At 44.3% G+C, this 21,323-nt stretch overlaps 1 long non-coding RNA gene across 4 annotated transcripts; it reads right to left on the bottom strand.

Moving 5' to 3' along the window:
* Window positions 1–14,621: 14,621 nt before the first annotated feature.
* Window positions 14,622–18,252, bottom strand: LOC125541215 (uncharacterized). 4 transcript variants are annotated; one of them, XR_007297466.2, is made up of 6 exons: window positions 17,890–18,252; window positions 16,669–16,728; window positions 16,339–16,446; window positions 16,140–16,243; window positions 15,792–16,024; window positions 14,622–15,080 (listed from the first exon to the last, which is right to left on the bottom strand). It is a non-coding gene; the product is annotated as an uncharacterized LOC125541215 (long non-coding RNA). The 4 variants fall into 4 exon arrangements; XR_007297467.2 differs by having other exon boundaries at window positions 16,669–16,722; XR_007297463.2 differs by having other exon boundaries at window positions 17,927–18,252.
* Window positions 18,253–21,323: the final 3,071 nt, after the last annotated feature.

Here is a 21,323-nt window from a genome sequence, read left to right as displayed (position 1 = left end):
CCTGGTCTTGCAGTCTGTTGTTCTATTAGGTTTATGCATTTGTGTCCCCATATGGAGCATCTACTTAAGTGAAGCGTGATATTGCTGTTGGTAGACGCTAACTGTTTCTGAGCAAAGCAAGGCATGTATGGCCTTCGTAGTGATACACTCAGGCCTTCCACAACGTAGCCGGTGCCAAATACATCAAAAGGCAGCCACCTCATCACCGGTGCCCAAAAATACTTTTCAGGCATCAGGAAAAAGATTCTGAGACCCATATGATAAACAAGTACACCATGCTGCTGTGTATTGAGCAAAGAGAGAAGACATTTGCTGTTCAAAGTTGAGAGTTAATAGTATTTTATTGGCTAAAGGAATTAGGCATCGGTGCTCCTACTTGCTCCGATGCCATGAAAATTTTATTGGGGCACCGGCCTCACAACGTGAGGGCACCGGCTATCGGAGCCAGAAGTCAATTTAGCACCTCTTTTAGCCTACATAGTAAAAGGCCTCATAGTGGTTTATGCCATGAAATCTCTCGTCAGCCGTGATTTCATGAGATTTCACAAGTCAAAAGTTTGGACAAAGAATTCATAACCGCCGACTTCATAGGTAAAATCCTTAGTGTCCACACCAAGAAACTACCACATCAAGAACTTCTGTTGTTTGGATGTGAGGTTCTGTCTTCATTTTTCTCCTCGTCACTCGTTCTACATAACCTAATAAATATAACAATGGTCCGTAAACAAATACTCCATCCGTAAGTGTATCGTGTTGTATCATCCGTTTGGATATTCTTTTAAGGGTTTGATTACATTTACTTATTAGGCTAGCTTCTCTATTTTTTAATGTCAATTAGTCAGGTGTAATTTTGTCCAAAACTTGAAAATTTTCATTCCACGTGTGTTCTTCAATTTTTGTGCCAAAAACTATACACCCTATATTTAGAAATGGAGGGAGTACTAAATAGCAATTGATATCTTATCTTTGATAACTCAATAAAGTTGATCAAGCACTGGCACATACCTATTTTGCTTGTTTAAGCAATGACAATCTATGCTTTATAAACACAATCTTATTTTATCTATTTGTTTTGCATCAAGATTTATTTCCTATGATCCTCTTGTTGTGTTAAAAAATATTTGTGCCTGTGACGCCAATGATGTTTTTGCAAAAAGGACCCATTATTTTTGGAAAGTGTGGAACAACCCATTTAATTATAACAGTGTGGTAAACATCATTTTTAGACAATGTATTTGTCTGTATTGTTATTTGCTCCCTCCACCCGACCAAAACGATAGGCAAAATTTACTGCACATCAGTTATGTATAAAAAAAAATCCATTATACTTGCACCGATGACTACATCTGCCAAAAAAGGGGTGAGAGAGGATGTTATAAATAGCGCATGCATTGCTGCATCGTTAATTAATTAAGGGCACTCACAATGCATTGGCTCTTAATACGTCATCCTAGATGATGGAATTTGTTTAGAGACTACCACTCTAATGCATCCTCTTTTAGTTGTTGCATCTAAGTGTTATGCATTTAATTGGCTTATGGACCATGTTTGCATCTTAATATTGTGGCCTATTTATGGAGAGAAGGGATTGAGAGAAATATAAGAAAATAAGCCACACGGGATCATTGTATTAATTACACCGCATAGGAAAACAAGCTAAGAGCTGTATCTTCGCTAACATACAACTCTCATCTCTTAACTTCGCCACATCAGCATCTTGTCCATGCGTGCAACTGCTTGTCACGCTCAGTCAATCAACATGAATAGCACCAACAGATTCTAGCGTAATCGTAGCTGATGTGGCTAGCGTGATGAAATGGCATATCGGTTGTCTAACTACAAGGGTGGAACCTTTTCTTTTTAACTAGTCTTAAAGTGAATGTTGCAGCCTTGAGTTCTTTTTATTAAATCCACAATATTGAAAATTAGGATGGAATTAATAACCTGGAAATATATTTCTTCTCTCAAATAGTTCTTTAAGTTTTCTCTCTCTATCTTTGGCTTATTCAAGGTCACATCGCCTTCAAACCCGACTTGTTCCCTCTCGAAACCATGATTATTTCTTGGAAATGGTCCAGTTTCTAGGAGTGTACGCCACAACTTTTGTGGAAACCTTCTCAAATTTTTACTGCAACCTTTAGGCGTCAATTATCATTTTTTTCCATACGATCCAAATTGGACCGGATTCACTATCAAAAGATAACGAAGCAACAAAAAAATGGTCCTGGTGAGGGAGTCCTGGATTAAGGGGTCCTCGGGCGTCCGACCTATGTGACATGGGCCGGACTAATGGGCTATGAAGATACAAGACAAAAGACTCTCTCCCGTGTCCGGATGGGACTCTCCTTGGCGTGGATGGCAAGCCTGGCGTTCGGATATGAAGATTCCTTTCTCTGTAACCGACTTTGTACAACCCTAGTCCCCTCTGGTGTCTATATAAACCGGAAGGTTTAGTCCGTAGAGGCAATCACAATCATACATGCTAGACTTCTAGGGTATTAGCCATTACGATCTCGTGGTAGATCAACTCTTGTAATCCTCATACTCATCAATATCAATCAAGCAGGACGTAGGGTATTACCTCCATCAAGAGGGCCCGAACCTGGGTAAAACATTGTGTCCCCTGCCTCCTGTTACCATCAACCTTAGACGCACAGTTCGAGACCCCTTACCCGAGATCCGCCGGTTTTGACACCGACATTGGTGCTTTCATTGAGAGTTCCACTGTGTCGCCGTCAGAAGGTTCGATGGCTCCATCCATCATCTGCAACGATGCTGCCCTAGGGGAGGGTTTTCTCCCAGGCCAGATCTTCGTATTCGGCGGCTTCGCACTGCGGGCCAACTCGCTTGGCCATCTAGAGCAGATCGACAGCTATGCCCAGGTCACCGGATTAGTTTTGGAAACTTGGATTATGTCGCCGATATCTGAGGAGACTTGATCTTTCAAGGATTCACGACCCCAACCTCTGCTCTGGCCTTAGTGCCGGAGTGCCTCGCCAGGACCGAAGACGGGATTTCTAAACCCGCTGGACTACCTGTGGCCACTAGGCCCAGTACTGGAGAGCCGGAGGAAGCAGTGTCGCCGGCAACCATCACAAAGCCAGACTCTTCCCTGGATACTGGCTTCGAACTCTCGGAGTCAGCATCATGTGAGATCGGCCGAGGAATTCCCTTCCCGCCATACTCCACGGATTCTTTTCTCCCTCGACAAACCTCGCCTTTAAGCAAGGCTCTGGACTTGATGCGATCCCTCATGATTACAGAGGAGCAACGTCCGAACTACGCCCAACCGGGACTAGGGCTGAGAGCGGGGAATTTTACGTCCCACCCACCACCCACTTCATCGCCACAGTCGAGGACTTAGCTGACATGGTCGATTATGGCTCCGAAGACATCGATGGTATGGACGACGATGCCGGAGAAGAGCAAGCCGAAAACCTGCCGTTTATTGGACGCTGGACGGCCACCTCTTCGTATGACGTGTACATGGTGGATACACCCAAGGAGGGTGACAACGATAATGAGAAAAATCCAGTAGAGTATAAATCTCCCGAGATACAACCAAGCGCTGACGACGCCACTCTAAATCACGCCGCAGCAAAGACATCAATACCGGCACGAGAGACAACAATACTCCTGATGATGTCGAAGACCAAGAAAACCCCGTCGAGCAAAACTCTGAACAAGATGATTGGGAGGATGGGCAAGTTAGCCCTGATGAACAGGCTGCAAACAAAGACTCGGAGGACAGTAATTACCTTCCACCCTTCGAGGATGAGGTGAGCCTCGGCGACGAAGACTTTATCGTGCCTGAGGAACCTCTCGAGCAGGAGCGCTTTAAGCAACGGCTAATAGCCACTTCAAGGAGACTGAAAAAGAAACAACAGTAGCTTCAAGCTGATCAAGATCTACTCAACGACAGATGGACTAATGTCCTGGCAGCCGAGGAATACGGCCTCATGCGCCCAACCAAAAGTTACCCGAAGCGTAAATTGCTACCTCAATTCCATGACGAGGCACTTGAGTCCGTACCATCAGCGCGTAATGCGGCTGATCGACCACCACGTGGCCGGGACAAAGAGGCAACTCAAGCTGAACACCAGCCCGTCCTACCTCACCGTAAAGGCAGAGATAAAACACCTCGGGGACATACATATGACCTGCGGCAGGACCTGGACAGTAGAGCAGGACAAACCAAATCGATCTACGTATCACGGGGGCATGCCCCGACATGCGACGACGGCCATCTAGCCGGACGTGAAAAGCATAATCACGCCCGGGCCGAAAACCGCAGGCGAACTCCATCCGAACTACGTCGCGACGCGGCCCGATATAGAGGCGCCACACACCCCCTCTGCTTCACTGATGAAGTAATGGAGCCCGAATTCCCAAAAGGGTTTAAACCCGTAAACATTGAATCATATGATGGGACAATAGACCCCGCGGTATGGATCGAAGATTTTCTTCTCCATATTCAGATGGCCCACGGTGATGATCTTCATGCCATCAAATACCTCCCACTAAAACTCAAAGGACCAGCTAGGCACTGGTTGAACAGCCTGCTTGAAAACTCTATTGGCAGCTAGGAAGACCTAGAAGACGCCTTCCGCGATAACTTCCAAGGCACATACGACAGACCTCCGGATGCCGATGACTTAAGTCACATAGTTCAACAGCCCGGAGAGTCAGCCAGGAAATTATGGACCAGGTTCTTAACTAAAAAGAACCAGATCGTCGACTGCCCAGATGCCGAAGCCCTAGCGGCCTTTAAGCATAGCATCTGCTACGAATGGCTCGCCTGACACCTCGACCAAGAAAAGCCAAAGTCCATGGCGGCCCTCACGACACTTATGACCCGCTTCTGTGCGGGCGAAGATAGTTGGCTAGCCCGTAGCAATAATAATGCAAGTGAACCTGGCACCTCCGAAACCAAGAATAGCAACAGCAAGACCTGACGCAACAGGCATAAGCGTCGAAACAATGGTGACAATACTGATGACACGGCAGTCAACGCCGGATTCAGTGGCTCCAAGTCCGGTCAGCGGAAGAAGCCATATAAAAGGAATAATCAGGGCTCTTCCAGCTTGGATCGCATACTCGATCGTTCATGTCAGATCCACGGCACCCTTGATAAACCATCCAATCATACCCACCGGAGCTGTTGGGTCTTTAAACAGGCCGGCAAGTTAAATGCCGAAGACAAGAAGAAGGGGTCGCAAAGCAAGAATGACGACGAGGAGCCCCGTCCGTCGAACACAGGGGGACAGAAGAAGTTTCCCCCAGGTCAAAACGGTGGACATGATATACGTTACCCATACCCCCAAGAGGGAGCACAAACATGCGCTCACGGGCGTCTATGCGATAGAGCCAGTCGCCCCAAAATTCAACCCATGGTCGTCCTGTCCGATCACCATCGATCGCAGGGACCATCCGACCAGTATCCGTCAGGGCGGTTCAGCCGCACTGGTCCTCGACCCAATCATTGATGGATTCCACCTCACACGAGTCCTCATGGACAGTGGCAGCAGCCTCAACCTGCTCTATCAGGATGCAGTGCGCAAAATCGATCCGTCAAGAATCAAGCCCACAAAAACTACCTTTAAAGGAGTAATGCTAGACGTAGAGGCCCGCTGCACAGGCTCAATTACATTGGAAGTCATCTTCGGATCTCCGGACAACTTCCTAAGCGAGGACTTGATCTTCGATATCGTCCCCTTCCGCAGTGGCTATCATGCACTGCTCGAACGGACTACATTTGTGTGATTCAATGCGGTGCCACACTATGCTTATCTCAAGCTCAAGATGCCCGGACCACGGGGTGTCATCACAGTCAATGGAAACACGGAGCGCGAGCACACCGCGGCCCTGGCAGCAGAAGTACAGAGCGGCCTTAACAGGCAGAACCTTAATTCAGCGGCCACACTCCCGGACACTGTCAAACGAGTCTAGACTACTCTGCAGCAGGACAGTCCATCTCGTCAGGAGCTCGACTAGCAATTCGGCCTCCGTCTCAGTCCCGACCAAATGATGGCATACGTACCGTGCGTACATAACTACGCACTCAAAATACCATGGGCATAGACGGAGGCGTAACTTGATTGTGGTCCATCATATGACTCCCACACATACTTTTCCTTTTCCTTTTTACCATTTTTTGGTCTCTTCTCTACATGCCCCTCTCGACGGCCTGATCATCGGTCCTTTCGAAGGACGGATATACCAAGGCGGCAAGCAGCACAGACGTGTGGGGGAATCTCTAGATGTTCTTCTTGACGACCATTCTACCTGTTTTCAGGACCCGTACACAGCCCCCCCTTGGTCTTGACATGTTAAATAGCCCTGTTGCTTATCGCACTATTAGTACAAATATGCTCTGACATATTAATCAAAATTATAATGAACATAGTTTGCGGCCCAACTCATGTGACACTGGCTTTTTACTTCATTTTATTTCGCTATTCTTATCAATTGCACCCGTACACTTTGGTACGCCGTAATTCGCCAGGGGCTTTATTGTGCTCCATACTACCGCAACAAGTCTGAACACTTTTACAGTATAGTTCGGCCCCCGAATTTAGCATTATATGCATCAGCTCCGAATCATGTCTTTGGTCAATAGTTGGGTTGCCCGGCTCCTGTGCTTACTACCTTACGTTCCGCTCTATCGGCTAGGGTAGTAAAGAGAGAACTACTGCGATTGTGTCCTGATTTATCCGGATGAGCACCTCAGTAGAGAAAGCCGAAAAATGACTGTCATGATGCGACTTGAGCCGGTCAGCTCTTCGGAGGTTAAAATCTCTTGCAATTTTTCCGCATTATGCGACGGATCGGCCTTCACCCGATCAGGTGTCTACAACACCCTAGTCCGGACTAACGAATACTATGGGCTGTGCCTACATTTCTATTGTCAAACTCCTATGGCCAAGTGAGGGTGATAAAGCTACATAGTCCAATTGCCTAGTTCGTTGTGCTAAACACCTCCTCCAAGGACCAAATTCTTGGATCAAGAGTGTTTAGATTCCATCCCGAACACCCCCCGTACTACCTACGTGGGGGCTGAAGCCGACGACTAGCCAATCTCAGATTTAATAAAAATGGCCGCACAGGAGGAAATTTTTTAAATAACAAACAAGCATTATATTACATAACGGCTTTGTTTCATCATACAAGACAAGATAACATGAATGTATTCATTCGAAGATAATATCTTTTGAAAACTGGCCCTCTACACTGCGGGATCCCTTGAGGACATCACCAAAATACCGCTCCAGCGTGCGGTGTTCCTTGCCAGCGGGCAGTCCCTCGGTCGCGATCTTGACGATGTCCATCTTTGCCCACTGCACCTTGACACGGGCGAAGGCCATCCGCGCACCCTCGATACAGACTGACCGCTTGATGACGTCAAGCCGGGGTCAGACATTAACCAGCCGCTTCACGAGCCCGAAGTAGCTGCTGGGTATGACTTTGGCAGGCCATAGCCGAATTATTAAATCCTCCATGGCTAGTTCGGCCACCCTATGCAGTTCGGCCAGCTGTTTTAGCTGATCGCTAAAGGGCACCAGATGTTCCGGCGCAAGGTATTGCGACCAGAACAACTTCTCCATCGAGCTCCCCTCTTCGGCTCGGAAGAACTCTGTAGCGTCGGCAACACTGCGAGGTAAATCCGCAAACACTCCCGGAGAACTCCAAATCCAGGTTAGTAAGAGATACCTCTTCTTCACATATTTGCTCTGCATAATAAAGGCCTTACCCGCCGTGATTTTTCTGGCCGCCTGGATTTCCTGGAGGACGCCCTGGGCTTCAACCCGGGCATCGTGCGTGCTTTGGCGGGCCTTGGCAAGTTCGGACTCTTGATCCGCAATATTGCGCTCCAAGGACTCGCATTTCTGCACGGCGTCCTGGAGCTCCTGCTGGACCTCACCAACCCTCGCATCATGTTTCTCGCGAGCAGCTTGTTCCTTTGCCGCTCTCTCCTGGGCTTCGGCCATGGCCTTCTTGAGGGCCTCCACCTCGCTCGCCGCTCCTACAAAATATCATGGCACTATGGTCAACACAAATCATTCATCCTTTCTGAACCTACACAAGGTCATTGCATACCTTGATGGTCCTCCAGCTGTTTTTTCACGCGGCCGAGCTTTTCCTCGGTCCGCTCCAGACTCTGCTTCAGTCCGGGTACCTCAGCAGCATGAGAGGTCGTAGCCAGCAAAGACGCATGCTTATTCACACAGACACGTATGGTTAGTCTCCTGCAAAAATTAGTTGATCCTCTGTCCGGCTCTTCTTTTCGAACATCGGACAGTGTCTCAGGGGCTATTGTCTACACTATGGCATTCCTTTTGCATAAATTGCACTTCATACCTCAAAGCCTGTTAGAAGGCTTGTGCAGGCTTCAGTCAGTCCGCTCTTTGCGGACTGAATCCTCTCAACCACCGTACCCATGAGGGTACGGTGTTCCTCAACAATGGAAGCACTTCGCAGCACTTCCAGTAGAGTATCGGTGCAACAATGGAAGGAGGTGCATCTCGCGGTCCACAAGGGATCTGATGTGAGCATCGGTACTCAACTAGAAGGAGAAAGAATGCAAGCAGATCTTATTATAGAAACAACTGACTAATTCAAAGCTCAATGCAAAGGAATTGTGATTTTCAAATGAAGGGATCAGAAGCAATGTTCTGATTAGGCATGGATAAGTTGAATAGCCTTAGGGGTACAATCGACGGCAATTGGATTGGTTGAGAACCAGCTCAGTCTGAGCCGGAAAGATGAATTTTAGGACCTGATTGAGGATTGAGAGCATTCACAACATATTGAATCAATGGACTCAAAATGATATTGACAAAGGATGCCAATAAGATTACCAAACTTATGGGATTAATCATAATGCTAGTAAGCAAGAATTTCTAGAGCAATAGGTTGTTGAGGATTTTCGGAAGATCGAATGGTATTTCGAAGACTTTGTGAAACATACGGACAACTGGGAATGAGCGGATACTCGATAAATGCGAGGAATTTATCCGTAGGGGTATTCATGCGGCAAGATCTGTAAGGCGGTGGCTGAAGAGATTATTAGAAGTCGAAGAATAATCCGATGCATCTTATAATAACAAGAGCAGCTGGGAATGCAAGTAAGAAGGACATGTGTAAGTATTTGTCCATAAGGATTTATCGATGGAAGGAATTGCAAGGGCGAAGGGCACAAGGGTCTCGGGGAAACATCAGAGAGTATCATCGGAATCTTCTGGTGCAGCAGGTGATCATCTGTAATAAGGGGGCTCTCCGGCAGAAAGTATTTACGAGAACCTAGAGTTAGAGTTGGAAAAATCATTTAACCTGAGTAGAAGAGAGATAAGAGTCCCAGAGTATAGACGAGGAATACAAGATCCTAATACCACCCAATGGCGACGTGGGCCCGTAAGCCACACAGCCAAGTTAGTAAAAGTTTAGCAATGACTAGACTCAACTTCGGCCAAGGAGTTGGAAAGGGGGATTCCTACAGGCAGTCAGCTCTGATACCAACTTGTGACGCCCCTGATTCAATCGTACACTAATCATACATGCAAACATGTACGATCAAGATCAGGGACTCACGGGAAGATATCACAACACAACTCTACAAATAAAATAAGTCATACAAGCATCATATTACAAGCCAGGGGCCTCGAGGGCTCGAATACAAGAGCTCGATCATAGACGAGTCAGCGGAAGCAACAATATCTGAGTACAGACATAAGTTAAACAAGTTTGCCTTAAGAAGGCTAGCACAAACTGAGATACAGGTCGAAAGAGGTGTAGGCCTCCTGCCTGGGATCCTCCTAAACTACTCCTGATCGTCGTCAGCAGGCTGCACGTAGTAGTAGGCACCTCCCGAGTAGTAGTAGTCGTCATCGACGGTGGCGTCCGGCTCCTGGGCTCCAACGTCTGGTCGCGGCAATCGGGTATAGAAAGGGGGAAAAGAGGGAGCAAAGCAACCGTGAGTACTCATCCAAAGTACTCGCAAGCAAGCAGCTACACTACATATGTATGCATTGGTATCAAATGGAATAAGGGTATCATATGTGGACTGAACTGCAGAATGCCAGAATAAGAGGGGGATAGCTAGTCCTGTCGAAGACTACGCTTCTGGCAGCCTCCGTCTTGCAGCATGTAGAAGAGAGTAGACTGAAGTCCTCCAAGTAGCATCGCATAGCATAATCCTACCCGGCGATCCTCTCCTCGTCGCCCTGTTAGAGAGCGATCACCGGTTGTATCTGGCACTTGGAAGGGTGTGTTTTATTAAGTATCCGGTTCTAGTTGTCATAAGGTCAAGGTACAACTCCAAGTCATCCTGTTACCGAAGATCACGGCTATTCGAATAGATTAACTTCCCTGTAGGGGTGCACCACATAACCCAACACGCTCGATCCCATTTGGCCGGACACACTTTTCTGGGTCATGCCCGGCCTCGGAAGATCAACACGTCGCAGCCCTATCTAGGCACAACAGAGAGGTCAGCACGCCGGTCTAAATCCTAAGGCGCAGGGGTCTGGGCCCATCTCCCTTTGCACACCTGCATGTTGCGAACGCGACCGGAAGCAGACCTAGCCTAGCAGGCGTTATAGTACAATCCGGCGCGCGCCGCTCAGTCGCTGACATCACGAAGGCTTCGACTGATACCACGACGTCGAGTGCCCATAACTGTTCCCGCGTAGATGGTTAGTGCGTATAGGCCGGTAGCCAGACTCAGATCAAATACCAAGATCTCGTTAAACGTGTTATCTTGAAATACCGCGAACGCCGACCAGGGCCAGGCCCACCTCTCTCCTAGGTGGTCTCAACCTACCCTGTCGCTTCGCCACAAAGATCCACTCAGAGGGCCGTCGGGACAAACGTCCTTTCGGACCCAATCCGTGAATCACTCGCGGGTACTCCTACGAGCCGACCCGTCTTTAGTCACCACAAGTATCATATATCTTGTATAGGTATATACCCGTGATCAACTCCCGAGTGATCACGGCCCGATAGTATAGCATGGCAGACGGACAAGAATGTATGGCCATTGATGATAAACTAGCATCCTATACTAAGCACTAGGATTGCAGGTAAAGGTAACAATAGTAGTAGCAAGGACAAGCTATGCATCAGGATAGGATTAACGGAAAGCAGTAACATGCTACACTACTCTAATGCAAGCAGTATAGAGAGTAGAGTAGGCGATATCTGGTGATCAAGGGGGGCTTGCCTGGTTGCTCTGGCAAGAGAGAGGGGTCGTCAACACCATAGTCGTACTGGGTAGCAGCGGCGTCGGTCTCGATGTCTAGCGAGAGAAGAGGGGGAAGAAACAATAAATATAATGCAAACAAATGCATGACGATGCATGACATGACAAAGTGCGATGCTAGGCGTGCCGTAACGTGGTACGAGGTGGTACCGGTGAAGGGGGAAAACATCCGGAACATATTCTCGGTGTTTCGCGTTTTCGGACAGATGAACCGGAGGGGGAAAGTTGTGTGTTCGGTATGCTAGGGATGCGTGGCGGATGAACGGGTTGCGTATCCGGATTCGTCTCGTCGTACTGAGCAACTTTCATGTTGAAAATATTTTAATCCGAGTTACGGATTAAAAGATATGATTTTCTAAAGATTTTATTAATTTCTGGAATTTAATTAATTATTTAAATTAATTCAAAATTGGATTTATGACATCAGCATGATGTCATGCTGACGTCAGCAGTCAACAGAGTTGACTGGTCAACCTAACCAGTGGGTCCCACTGGTCAATGACACATTTTATTTAAACAATTTAATTAATCTAATCAAAATTAATTAGGGGTGGGCTCCACTGTCATACTAATTAATTAGCTAATTAACTAACGAGGTTAATTAGATAACTAATGTTTAATTAGTTTAATTATTTGTTTAGTTTAATTAATCAAAATTAATTAAGTTAATTATTTCTGTAATTAATTAATTAATTATATTATATTATTATTATTTTTATATATAATTTTTTTAATTCCTTTTTTTATAAACGTTCTGGGGGCTTGAGGCCCCACTTGTCATAGGGCCAGCGGGCCAACAGGGTTAATGGGAGCAAGGTGTGGGGCACAGCCCGAGCGGTTCGGGCGCTGCGGGCATCCGCCCGTTTGGGCGCCTGTCTACGCTAGTGAATGGCGCCGGGACGCCGGCGACTGCGGCAGGCGCAACAGCGAGCGGGGCGACTGGCCGGCAGCGGCGACTGAGGCCGGGCGAGGGGAGCTCGGCGCGGGCGTGGCCTGGGTGGTGTTCAGCGCGAGTGGGGCCTGGGTGAGCGTGGCGACCGCGACGACGAGCAGGGGAAAGGGGAGGACGAACGGGTCCTCATCGGCGTTGGTGAGCAGGGGCGTCGAGGTGCGTGGTGGCCGTTCGGGGAGGACGACGGAGACGACAGGCGAGCGACAACGGGGATGAGGCGACTAGGTCGAGGGAGGTTGTGGTGCTCCGACGACGGCGGGATCCAGTGGCGTCGGAGGTGGCTCGGGGTCGGGCGACGGGACCGGGGCGGCGTCCGGGCCACCGGCGTCGAGGGCGATGGGGCGATGGCACGCAACGGCAGCGGCAAGGGGGTCGGGGGCGTTGGTTGCCCCCGATTCAGATCCACCCGTGGGTGGGGTGAGGAGACGAGCGATTGGGGAGGAGTGGGGGGTTACGTGCTAGGGTTTCGGGGTGAGGGGCCATATAGGCCAAGGCTGGGCCTGCATGCCCGGGGTGGCTGTGGCCAGCCAGCTGGGCCGAGGCCCAGTTGGCCATGTGGGAGGGGAGGGGGTCTTTTACTTTTTTTGTTTTACATTTTGTTATTTATCTTTCAGTCTTTAATGCATTTTAGTTTAATTAAAAGATAAAATATACTTCTAAATTAGTATTATCTTTTAACCCACGGCCACAAAAAGTTTGACCCCTAAATAAAATGTTTTAATATTTTATAATATAGAAAGGGCATTTAATTAACGTTTTAGTTACTATTTTAATCATCTTAGTGCATTTAAGTATTTTATAAAGGTGTCATTTCTCCACCATAATTACCTATGCAATATTTGGTTCACAGCAAACATTTTAGTTTTAATATTTGAAAACTTTTATTGTTTGCTTGATTTTAAATTTGAATTTGAATCGATTTCAAACTAACGCGAGATTAGCAACAATAATTGTGGTGACGTGGCATCATTATCAGAGGGTTACTGTAGCTTAACTATCCGGGCATCACAATTGGGCTTTATTATCCACTTTTATATTATTTTTGGGACTAACCTATTAACCGGAGGCCTAGCCCAGAATTGCTGTTTTTTTGCCTGTTTTAGGGTTTCGAAGAAAAGGAATATCAAACCGAGTCCAAACGGAATGAAACCTTCGGGAACGTGATTTTCTCATCGAATACAACTCAGAAGACTTGGACCCTACGTCAAGGCACGTAACAGGAGGCCACAAGGTAGGGGGGCGCGCCCTACCCTGCCAGGCGCGCCCCATCCTCATGGGCCCCCTGTTGCTCCACCGACGTACTTCTTCCTCCTATATATATCCACGTACCCCCAAACGATCAGATACGGAGCCAAAACCCTAATTCCACTGCCGCAACTTTCTGTATCCACGAGATCCCATCTTGGGGCCTGTTCCGGAGCTCCTCGGGAGGGGGCATCGATCACGGAGGGCTTCTACGTCAACACCATAGCCTCTCCGATGAAGTGTGAGTAGTTTACTTCAGACCTACGGGTCCATAGTTAATAGCCAGATGGCTTCTTCTCTCTTTTTGGATCTCAATACAATGTTCTCCCCCTCTCTTGTGGAGATCTATTCGATGTAATCTTCTTTTTGCGGTGTGTTTGTTGAGACCGATGAATTGTGGGTTTATGATCAAGTCTATCTATGAATAATATTAAAATTTTCTCTGAATTCTTTTATGTATGATTGGTTATCTTTGCAAGTCTCTTCGAATTATCAGTTTGGTTTGGCCTACTAGATTGATCTTTCTTGCAATGGGAGAAGTGCTTAGCTTTGAGTTCAATCTTGCGGTGTCCTTTCCCGGTGACAGTAAGGGAAGCAAGGCATGTATTGTATTGTTGCCATCGAGGATAACAAGATGGGGTTTTCTTCATATTGCATGAGTCTATCCCTCTACATCATGTCATCTTGCTTAAGGCGTTACTCTGTTTTTAACTTACACTACAAGAGATCGGGCCTACTGTGATGAGACAAAAAATGTCATCGAATAGCTAATAACGTCACAAATTACCCCTAAGTGATGTTTTATGGGCATCACGAGGATCGTCATGGAATCCCCGTCACAGATTACTCCTAGTGACGGCGCGTGCAAAATAACATCACTGAAGATGGGACCTTCAATGACGTTCTCTAGAACGTCATCAAGTTGTTATTTCCGTGACAACCAACTAATGTCACACGCTACGAGAAAATATGCCGTATTGTACCATATTCAGTGATGTAGCAACGTCACTGAATTCATGACACGTCTAATTCCCGAGTAGACTATCCCATTGCTAGCATCATTACTTTCATTATTAATGAAGATGACGCCACATATATTTAATTTATTTTGAATTTAAATCAAGACAAATTATCAAGTCTACTATATTTCAAATGTACATCACAATAAGTATTTAATTCATATCACATTATATAAATAAGTTAACATCCAAATCACATCATAAATTTACAATATTATATACTTCATCTCAGCTCAACCGTCCTCTCAACATAAATGATAGTAAAAAGTAACACTAGCTCATGAGTTTGAGACAACAATAGACAAGTTAAAAAGCAATATTTAGATAAGTAAAGACCACATGTGCTATCCTGATGATTGTAATATATGATGCAACAACTATCTTTCCATCGCAAAAGGATGGTGCACCATTAGGTGTGGATTGGGACTGCTAAGTTGCTTGAGCACTTAAGAGAAAACCAATCAGGTTATTCGTCTCTTGTTAATTCTTTTTCCAGGCTTCATTCTTCTCTTGCCGGATCTTCTTCACATATTCGAATTCTTCGTGTTGCTTCCTCCGCATCTCTTCAAATGCTCTTTGCTTGTGCTTCAAGTCTCGCCACTAACTCCTATCGGTGCCAATAAATCGGCAAAACACAACAACGTTGCATCCCGATGAGATGAAAATAGACAAGATAACAAGGTACAAGAGTACCACTAAGAAGCTTACAATCTATCAAAATATGAATGTAAAATAGAGAGGTACATTATTAAATGTGAGGGCAAACATTCGAATTGGCAAATGAAACAGTAAATCCAAAAATAACTTATAATGGTTAAAAACATGCACAACCAAGAGATAAATTTCATTTATCATTTTGAGAAACATCAAGCATCACCAATAAGATATCAAGTCAGCAACCCAGGCAAGAAGCAACTATGCTTGGACAACAGTTTTTTAGATCAAACTAAACCAGCCTATATCGTTCTGCTAAAAATCAAGCACATAAACAAATCAAGAAATTATACTGGATTTCAGGATTAGAAACCATACATTACAACCTTATTCTCACGCCTTTGTGTTGCAGCAACAAAAACCATGCAACAAACCATGTATTTCTCATTACAAACATTTATTATTTTTTATGTTACTTCAGATTATTGGATTTGGATCAAACCATACATAAAGCACTCCTTAGTTTGTTACAAGAACTGAAAACGAATGTCTTATTCACAAATATTTGTGTTTTCATTTTCTCACTATCATGAGGGCTCTGTGCATGTGCAGAAAAGCAAGAAAAAAGAAAGAACCAGAACACAACGAGAAACAAGATAAGTACCTGTCCCTCGCATCTCTCGCCTCACCATCCTTTTGTTCAATTCTTTATTCTAGAACTCAAATATGTGCTGATGAAGTAAAGCTCCCAAATCTCTCAGATCTTGATGCATAACTCATGCTGGAAAGGAAGGTGCTATGGGTGCTCTCTTCCTTTAGAACTTCAGCCACAATCATTGAGTCGCACACTGGTTACTCACCTTCTGATTGTGTTTCCCTTTTCTTTTCAGTCGCATTCTATTGTATAAAGGAAGCCATTGATGCTCAAGTAAGGCAAAGTTCATATGATGGATACACTGAATCAATATGAGAATCTATTTCAAGTCAGAAACAATAAAGGAAGAAATCTTACATAGGGTAGATGTGTCGGCTCGCTCATGCTGTCAGTCTTCCTGTTCGTATATGTCTCTTTGAAAAACTCAAGACTTGGGTTCTGATTATTGTACTTGCCTTTTTCTACAAGATATATGAAAATCTAACATTACTGCTCCATATATAATGACAAGATGCGATAGACATAGGACTAGAAGTAAGGTATTTGGAATTCTTACAATTTTGCTGAAAGTGGAAACATAAGACCTAGATCCAGTCTTTTGGTGATGCTCGACAACTTCTCAGTTTTGTGTTTTCATTTTTGGCGTGGTACAACCTTTAGGTACCTGGGTCAAACAAGTCAAGCAAAAGAATGCAGTGGGTCAATAGTGACTTATTCAATGTCAACACTAGTTCAAAAAGGCAGGCAGTGAACATAGATAGCATTGTCTAAAAGAGTGGAGGAACAACATGAATCAATCTTTAGTCAACTATTTGTGATACTTAAAGCCAGTGAATCCACACTGATGTAAACATTATTTAAGATGTCAGTCCACACGATATATTACCATTGCTTTGGACATAGAAAGGGTTGCTTCCTCTTCATCTCTCAAAGCCCCTTCCTGGAGCTTACATGAATATAACAAAGTAGATAAGTTAGGATGCAAGCACATGATGCACTAATATTGTATATAAATGATGATCTCACGCATTGGGATCTAACAAGCAAAGCAATTAATAGCTAGCAAGCCAAGAAAAACAAGACCTAAATGTTCAGAACAAAAAACAGGAAAAAAATATTATTACCGTAGCTACTGGCATAGTTTAGAAACCAGAAAGTTTACTACTCTTTTACAATTAAGGCTCGATGGATGGTGTTGTATGTTTGCAAAGTAGGAGCAGCTTGATTTTACCCAGGTTAGTATGTGAGAATATAGTAGAATACTGAAGCTTACAATGTATCTGCTTTTATCAAAGTTCTGGGCATACTGAAAATGCTTGTGGGCTTCAGACGCTTAACATCATGGGTAGCTAAATTAGGAGAGGCATGGCAAATATTAGGTTTAGTTCTCTTTTAACTAGTACTGGAGAGAAAAGTACACTGATACAGAGCTAAACATCTCTTTAACGAGTCAAAATCAAGTGTTGTCTCAGTCTTTATTCAGTTTTGACAGCACTACTTAAGGACTATTTATGGGGCATCAGAACCACAAAAATAAAATTCAGTTTTGCATTTTAGCATAGATAAAGTGGATGCATCAGGAAGCTAGTTTATTCCGACATGTAGATATAGGGATACAAGGATGCACTGCTTCCTGCTTGTAATTAGTTCTCCTTTTATATGTTGCATACTTTAGTTCATGCGTTTATGTTCGTCTGATTATGACACCATACATCGACCGAGAGCATCTAGTTTTATAATCACAGCAGGGTACAACCATCAGATGGTTAACATATAATTTTGTTCTGAATGCAAGAGTATCTATACAAGCACATGGCGGCAAAAGAAATCTCCCAGCTAAGGCCACGCATCTCATGCCTAACTGAACTTTTCAGTAACAGTAACTATACTGCAGTAGCATATATTCAGGTTCAGCCCTTTTTACAATAGCAGGCTATAACAAATGCAAAACCATGTTCTCATTAGTGTAGTTTTGCACACAGACCAATCAATAGGATATAAGTAAAGTTATCTAGCAGGAGGTTTAGGCTTTTTACCATCGTAGGCTATGGCAAATAACTAATTGCAGAGAAGGGTGGGATGAGTAGTAGTACGCATGAACCCTAACCATTGAACGCCAAGGGGTGGCAGGATGAGGAAATCACCGAGAGACGTCGCCAGGCGTTGGGGAAAAGACAGTAGGGTGCTCGCTGGGCGGGTTGATGCGGTGGATCCAAGCTCGGCGGCGGCGCGGCCTCCTTCAAGCTGGCGTCCCTGGTCACTGCAATTGGGGGGAGAAGAGGGCCGGATCCTCGCAGGGCGGGATGTTTGCGTGGATTCGAGCTCAGCTTGTAGGGCGACCTCCCCCGATCTGCCGCCGCCAGTCGTTCCAATCGGGGCTGTAATCTTGGGGAGAAGAGAGCCAGTTGAATCGGGGCATAAGAGATATGCGGCGTGGGCGGTGGCTCTTCGCGGGTGAAATAGAAGGAGGAATTATGGCTGGGTCTTTGACGAGTGGGGACACAGGGTGGATGAGGGGGAAAATAGAGAAATGGAGCGAAAAGAGTATTTGGGTGAAGGGAAAAGCATTCTTTTTGCGGAGAACTGATTTATTTTCAGGATTTAGCTTCCACTTTGATATCATGTAATTCATTTAATTCGAAATAAACAACAAATGATTATTATAAAAAGTAAATCTTATATAAACATTACGATGTGGTATTTTCCATGTAGTTTTTTTATAATTGTAAATAAGTATGCCGAAGCTTGTACGCAATGGCCTTAAATATGTTTTTCTCGCCCACATGGGTTCCTGCGGTATTGATCCCGACCACGATGGAACCGATGGTTTCATTTCAATTGGGATCAGACGACAAAGAAATTGTTTGTATCTGTTGCGGAGATGGATGGTTCGCTATATAGATAAATCATTTAATTTTTTAGATAGAACGAAACAACATCACCTCGCAAGCACCCCATTCAAGTTTTTTGCCCAACAACTACCTGTTTGTAGATAAGATAAAAAAGATTTTCCATCTACTCTCGTCTTTCCATTTTAACTTTTGAGATAGAGCAAACCAACATTAGCTCACTACCTATTTATTCTATAAATAATAACAAGATAATTGTGTTAATTTTTTCCATTGCCCGCACAGTTTCCATTTTATTTTGAGATAAACAACATCAGATCACAAATGTCCAATTAAACTTTTCGCCGATGCACTACCATTATAGTAGAAAAAACAAAATAACCATCTCAGGGAAATGAGAGAACAAAACAAGGTTTTCAGTTTACAAAAAACAATAAATATAAGTATTTCCATGGCCACTACCTACTTATATTAGATAGAGCAAAATAGTTACAACCCTTAATAGCATTTGAAAAAATTATGGCGAGTACCACTACCCAAACTGATGCATGGCTCCTACATCTCAATAACCCGTGAACTAGCTATGGCGGGTCACACTGCTAGACGTTACACGACAAAAAAAATTATTCATCACACATTAGTAGTGTTTGGTGACATTGGCAAGTCCGTCATGAAAATACCAAACTGTCACAGAAATTGGTAGTCAGGTGTGCTCAGAGGCCGAGGCAATTAAGTGACGTTTATCGTCACCGATTTGCACTAATCGGTGACATTGTCCACCATCGTCATGAGGATTTTCATCACAGTATGTCAATTTTGTTGTAGTGTTAATACTCTAGATGCATGCTGGATAGTGGTCGATGAGTGGAGTAATAGTAGTAGATGCAGACAGGAGTCGGTCTACTTGTCTCGGACGTGATGCCTATATACATGATGATACCTAGATATTCTCATAACTATGCTCAATTCTGTTAATTGCTCAATAGTAATTTGTTCACCCACCGTAGAATACTTATGCTCTCGAGAGAAGCCACTAGTGAAACCTATGGCCCCCGGGTCTATCTTTATCATATCAATCTCCTACTACTTAGTTATTTACTTTTCTATTTACTTTGCCTTTATTTTACTTTGCATCTTTTATCATAAAAATACCAAAAATATTATCTTATCACATCTATCAGATCTCACTCTCGTAAGTGGCCCTATAGGGATTGACAACCCCTATTTGCGTTGGTTGCGAGGATTTATTTGTTTTGTGCAGGTGCGAGGGACTCGCGCGTAGGCTCCTACTGGATTGATACCTTGGTTCTCAAAAATTGAGGGAAATACTTACGCTACTTTGCTGCATCATCCCTTCCTCTTCGGGGAAAACCAACGCAGTGCTAAAAGAGGTAGCAAGAAGGATTTCTGGCGTCGTTGCCGGGGAGGTCTACGCAAAAGTCAACATACCAAGTACCCATCACATACCCTTATCTCCCGCATTACATTATTTGCCATTTGCCTCTCGTTTTCCTCTCCCCCACTTCACCCTTGCCGTTTTATTTGCCCTCTCTCTCTATCCTCCCTCTTTTTGCCTCTTTTTGCCCGCTTGCTTTTTGTTTGCTTGTGTGTTAGTTTGCTTGCTTGTCACGATGGTTCAAGATAATACTAAATTGTGTGACTTCACCAATACCAACAACAATGATTTTATTAGCACTCCGATTGCTGCTCTTACCGATGCTGAATCTTGTGAAATTAATGCTGCTTTGCTGAATCTTGTTATGAAAGATCCGTTCTCCGGCCTTCCTAGTGAAGATGTCGCTACCCATCTAAATAGCTTCGTTGATTTGTGTGACATGCAAAAGAAGAAAGATGTGGATAATGATATTGTTAAATTGAAGCTATTTCGTTTTTCGCTTAGAGATCGTGCTAAAGCTTGGTTTTCGTCTTTGCCTAAAAATAGTATTGATTCATGGAACAAGTGCCAAGATGCTTTTATCTCTAAGTATTTTCCTCCCGCCAAAATCATCTCTCTTAGAAACGATATTATGAATTTTAAGCAACTTGATCATGAACATGTTGCACAAGCTTGGGAGAGAATGAAATTAATGATACGTAATTGCCCTACTCATGGTTTAAATTTGTGGATGATTATACAAATTTTTTATGCCGGATTGAATTTTGCTTCTAGAAATCTTTTAGATTCGGCTGCGGGAGGCACTTTTATGGAAATCACTTTAGGAGAAGCTACTAAACTCCTAGATAATATTATGGTTAATTATTCTCAATGGCATACTGAAAGATCTACTAATAAAAAGGTGCATGCGATAGAAGAAATTAATGTTTTGAGTGGAAAGATGGCTGAACTTATGAAATTATTTGCTAATAAGAGTGTTTCTTCTGATCCTAATGATATTCCCTTGTCTACTTTGATTGAGAATAATAATGAATCTATGGATGTGAATTTTGTTGGTAGGAACAATTTTGGTAATAACGCGTATAGAGGAAATTTCAACCCTAGGCCTTATCCTAGTAATCCCTCTAATAATTATGGTAATTCCTACAACAATTCTTACTGAAATTATAATAAGATGCCCTCTGATTTTGATTGTAATATTAAAGAATTTATTACTTCACAAAAGAATCTTAATGCTATGATTGAAGAAAAATTGCTTAAGATTGATGATTTGGCTAGGAACGTTGATAGAATTGC

The sequence above is a fragment of the Triticum urartu genome, chromosome 7A, assembly GCF_056163025.1.
Source record: "Triticum urartu cultivar PI428250 chromosome 7A, HENAU_Tu73, whole genome shotgun sequence".
In the NCBI taxonomy this organism is placed as follows: Eukaryota; Viridiplantae; Streptophyta; class Magnoliopsida; order Poales; family Poaceae; genus Triticum; species Triticum urartu.
The sequence above is the reverse complement of the archived record's forward strand: the minus strand, read 5'-3'. Positions and strand labels throughout refer to the sequence as shown.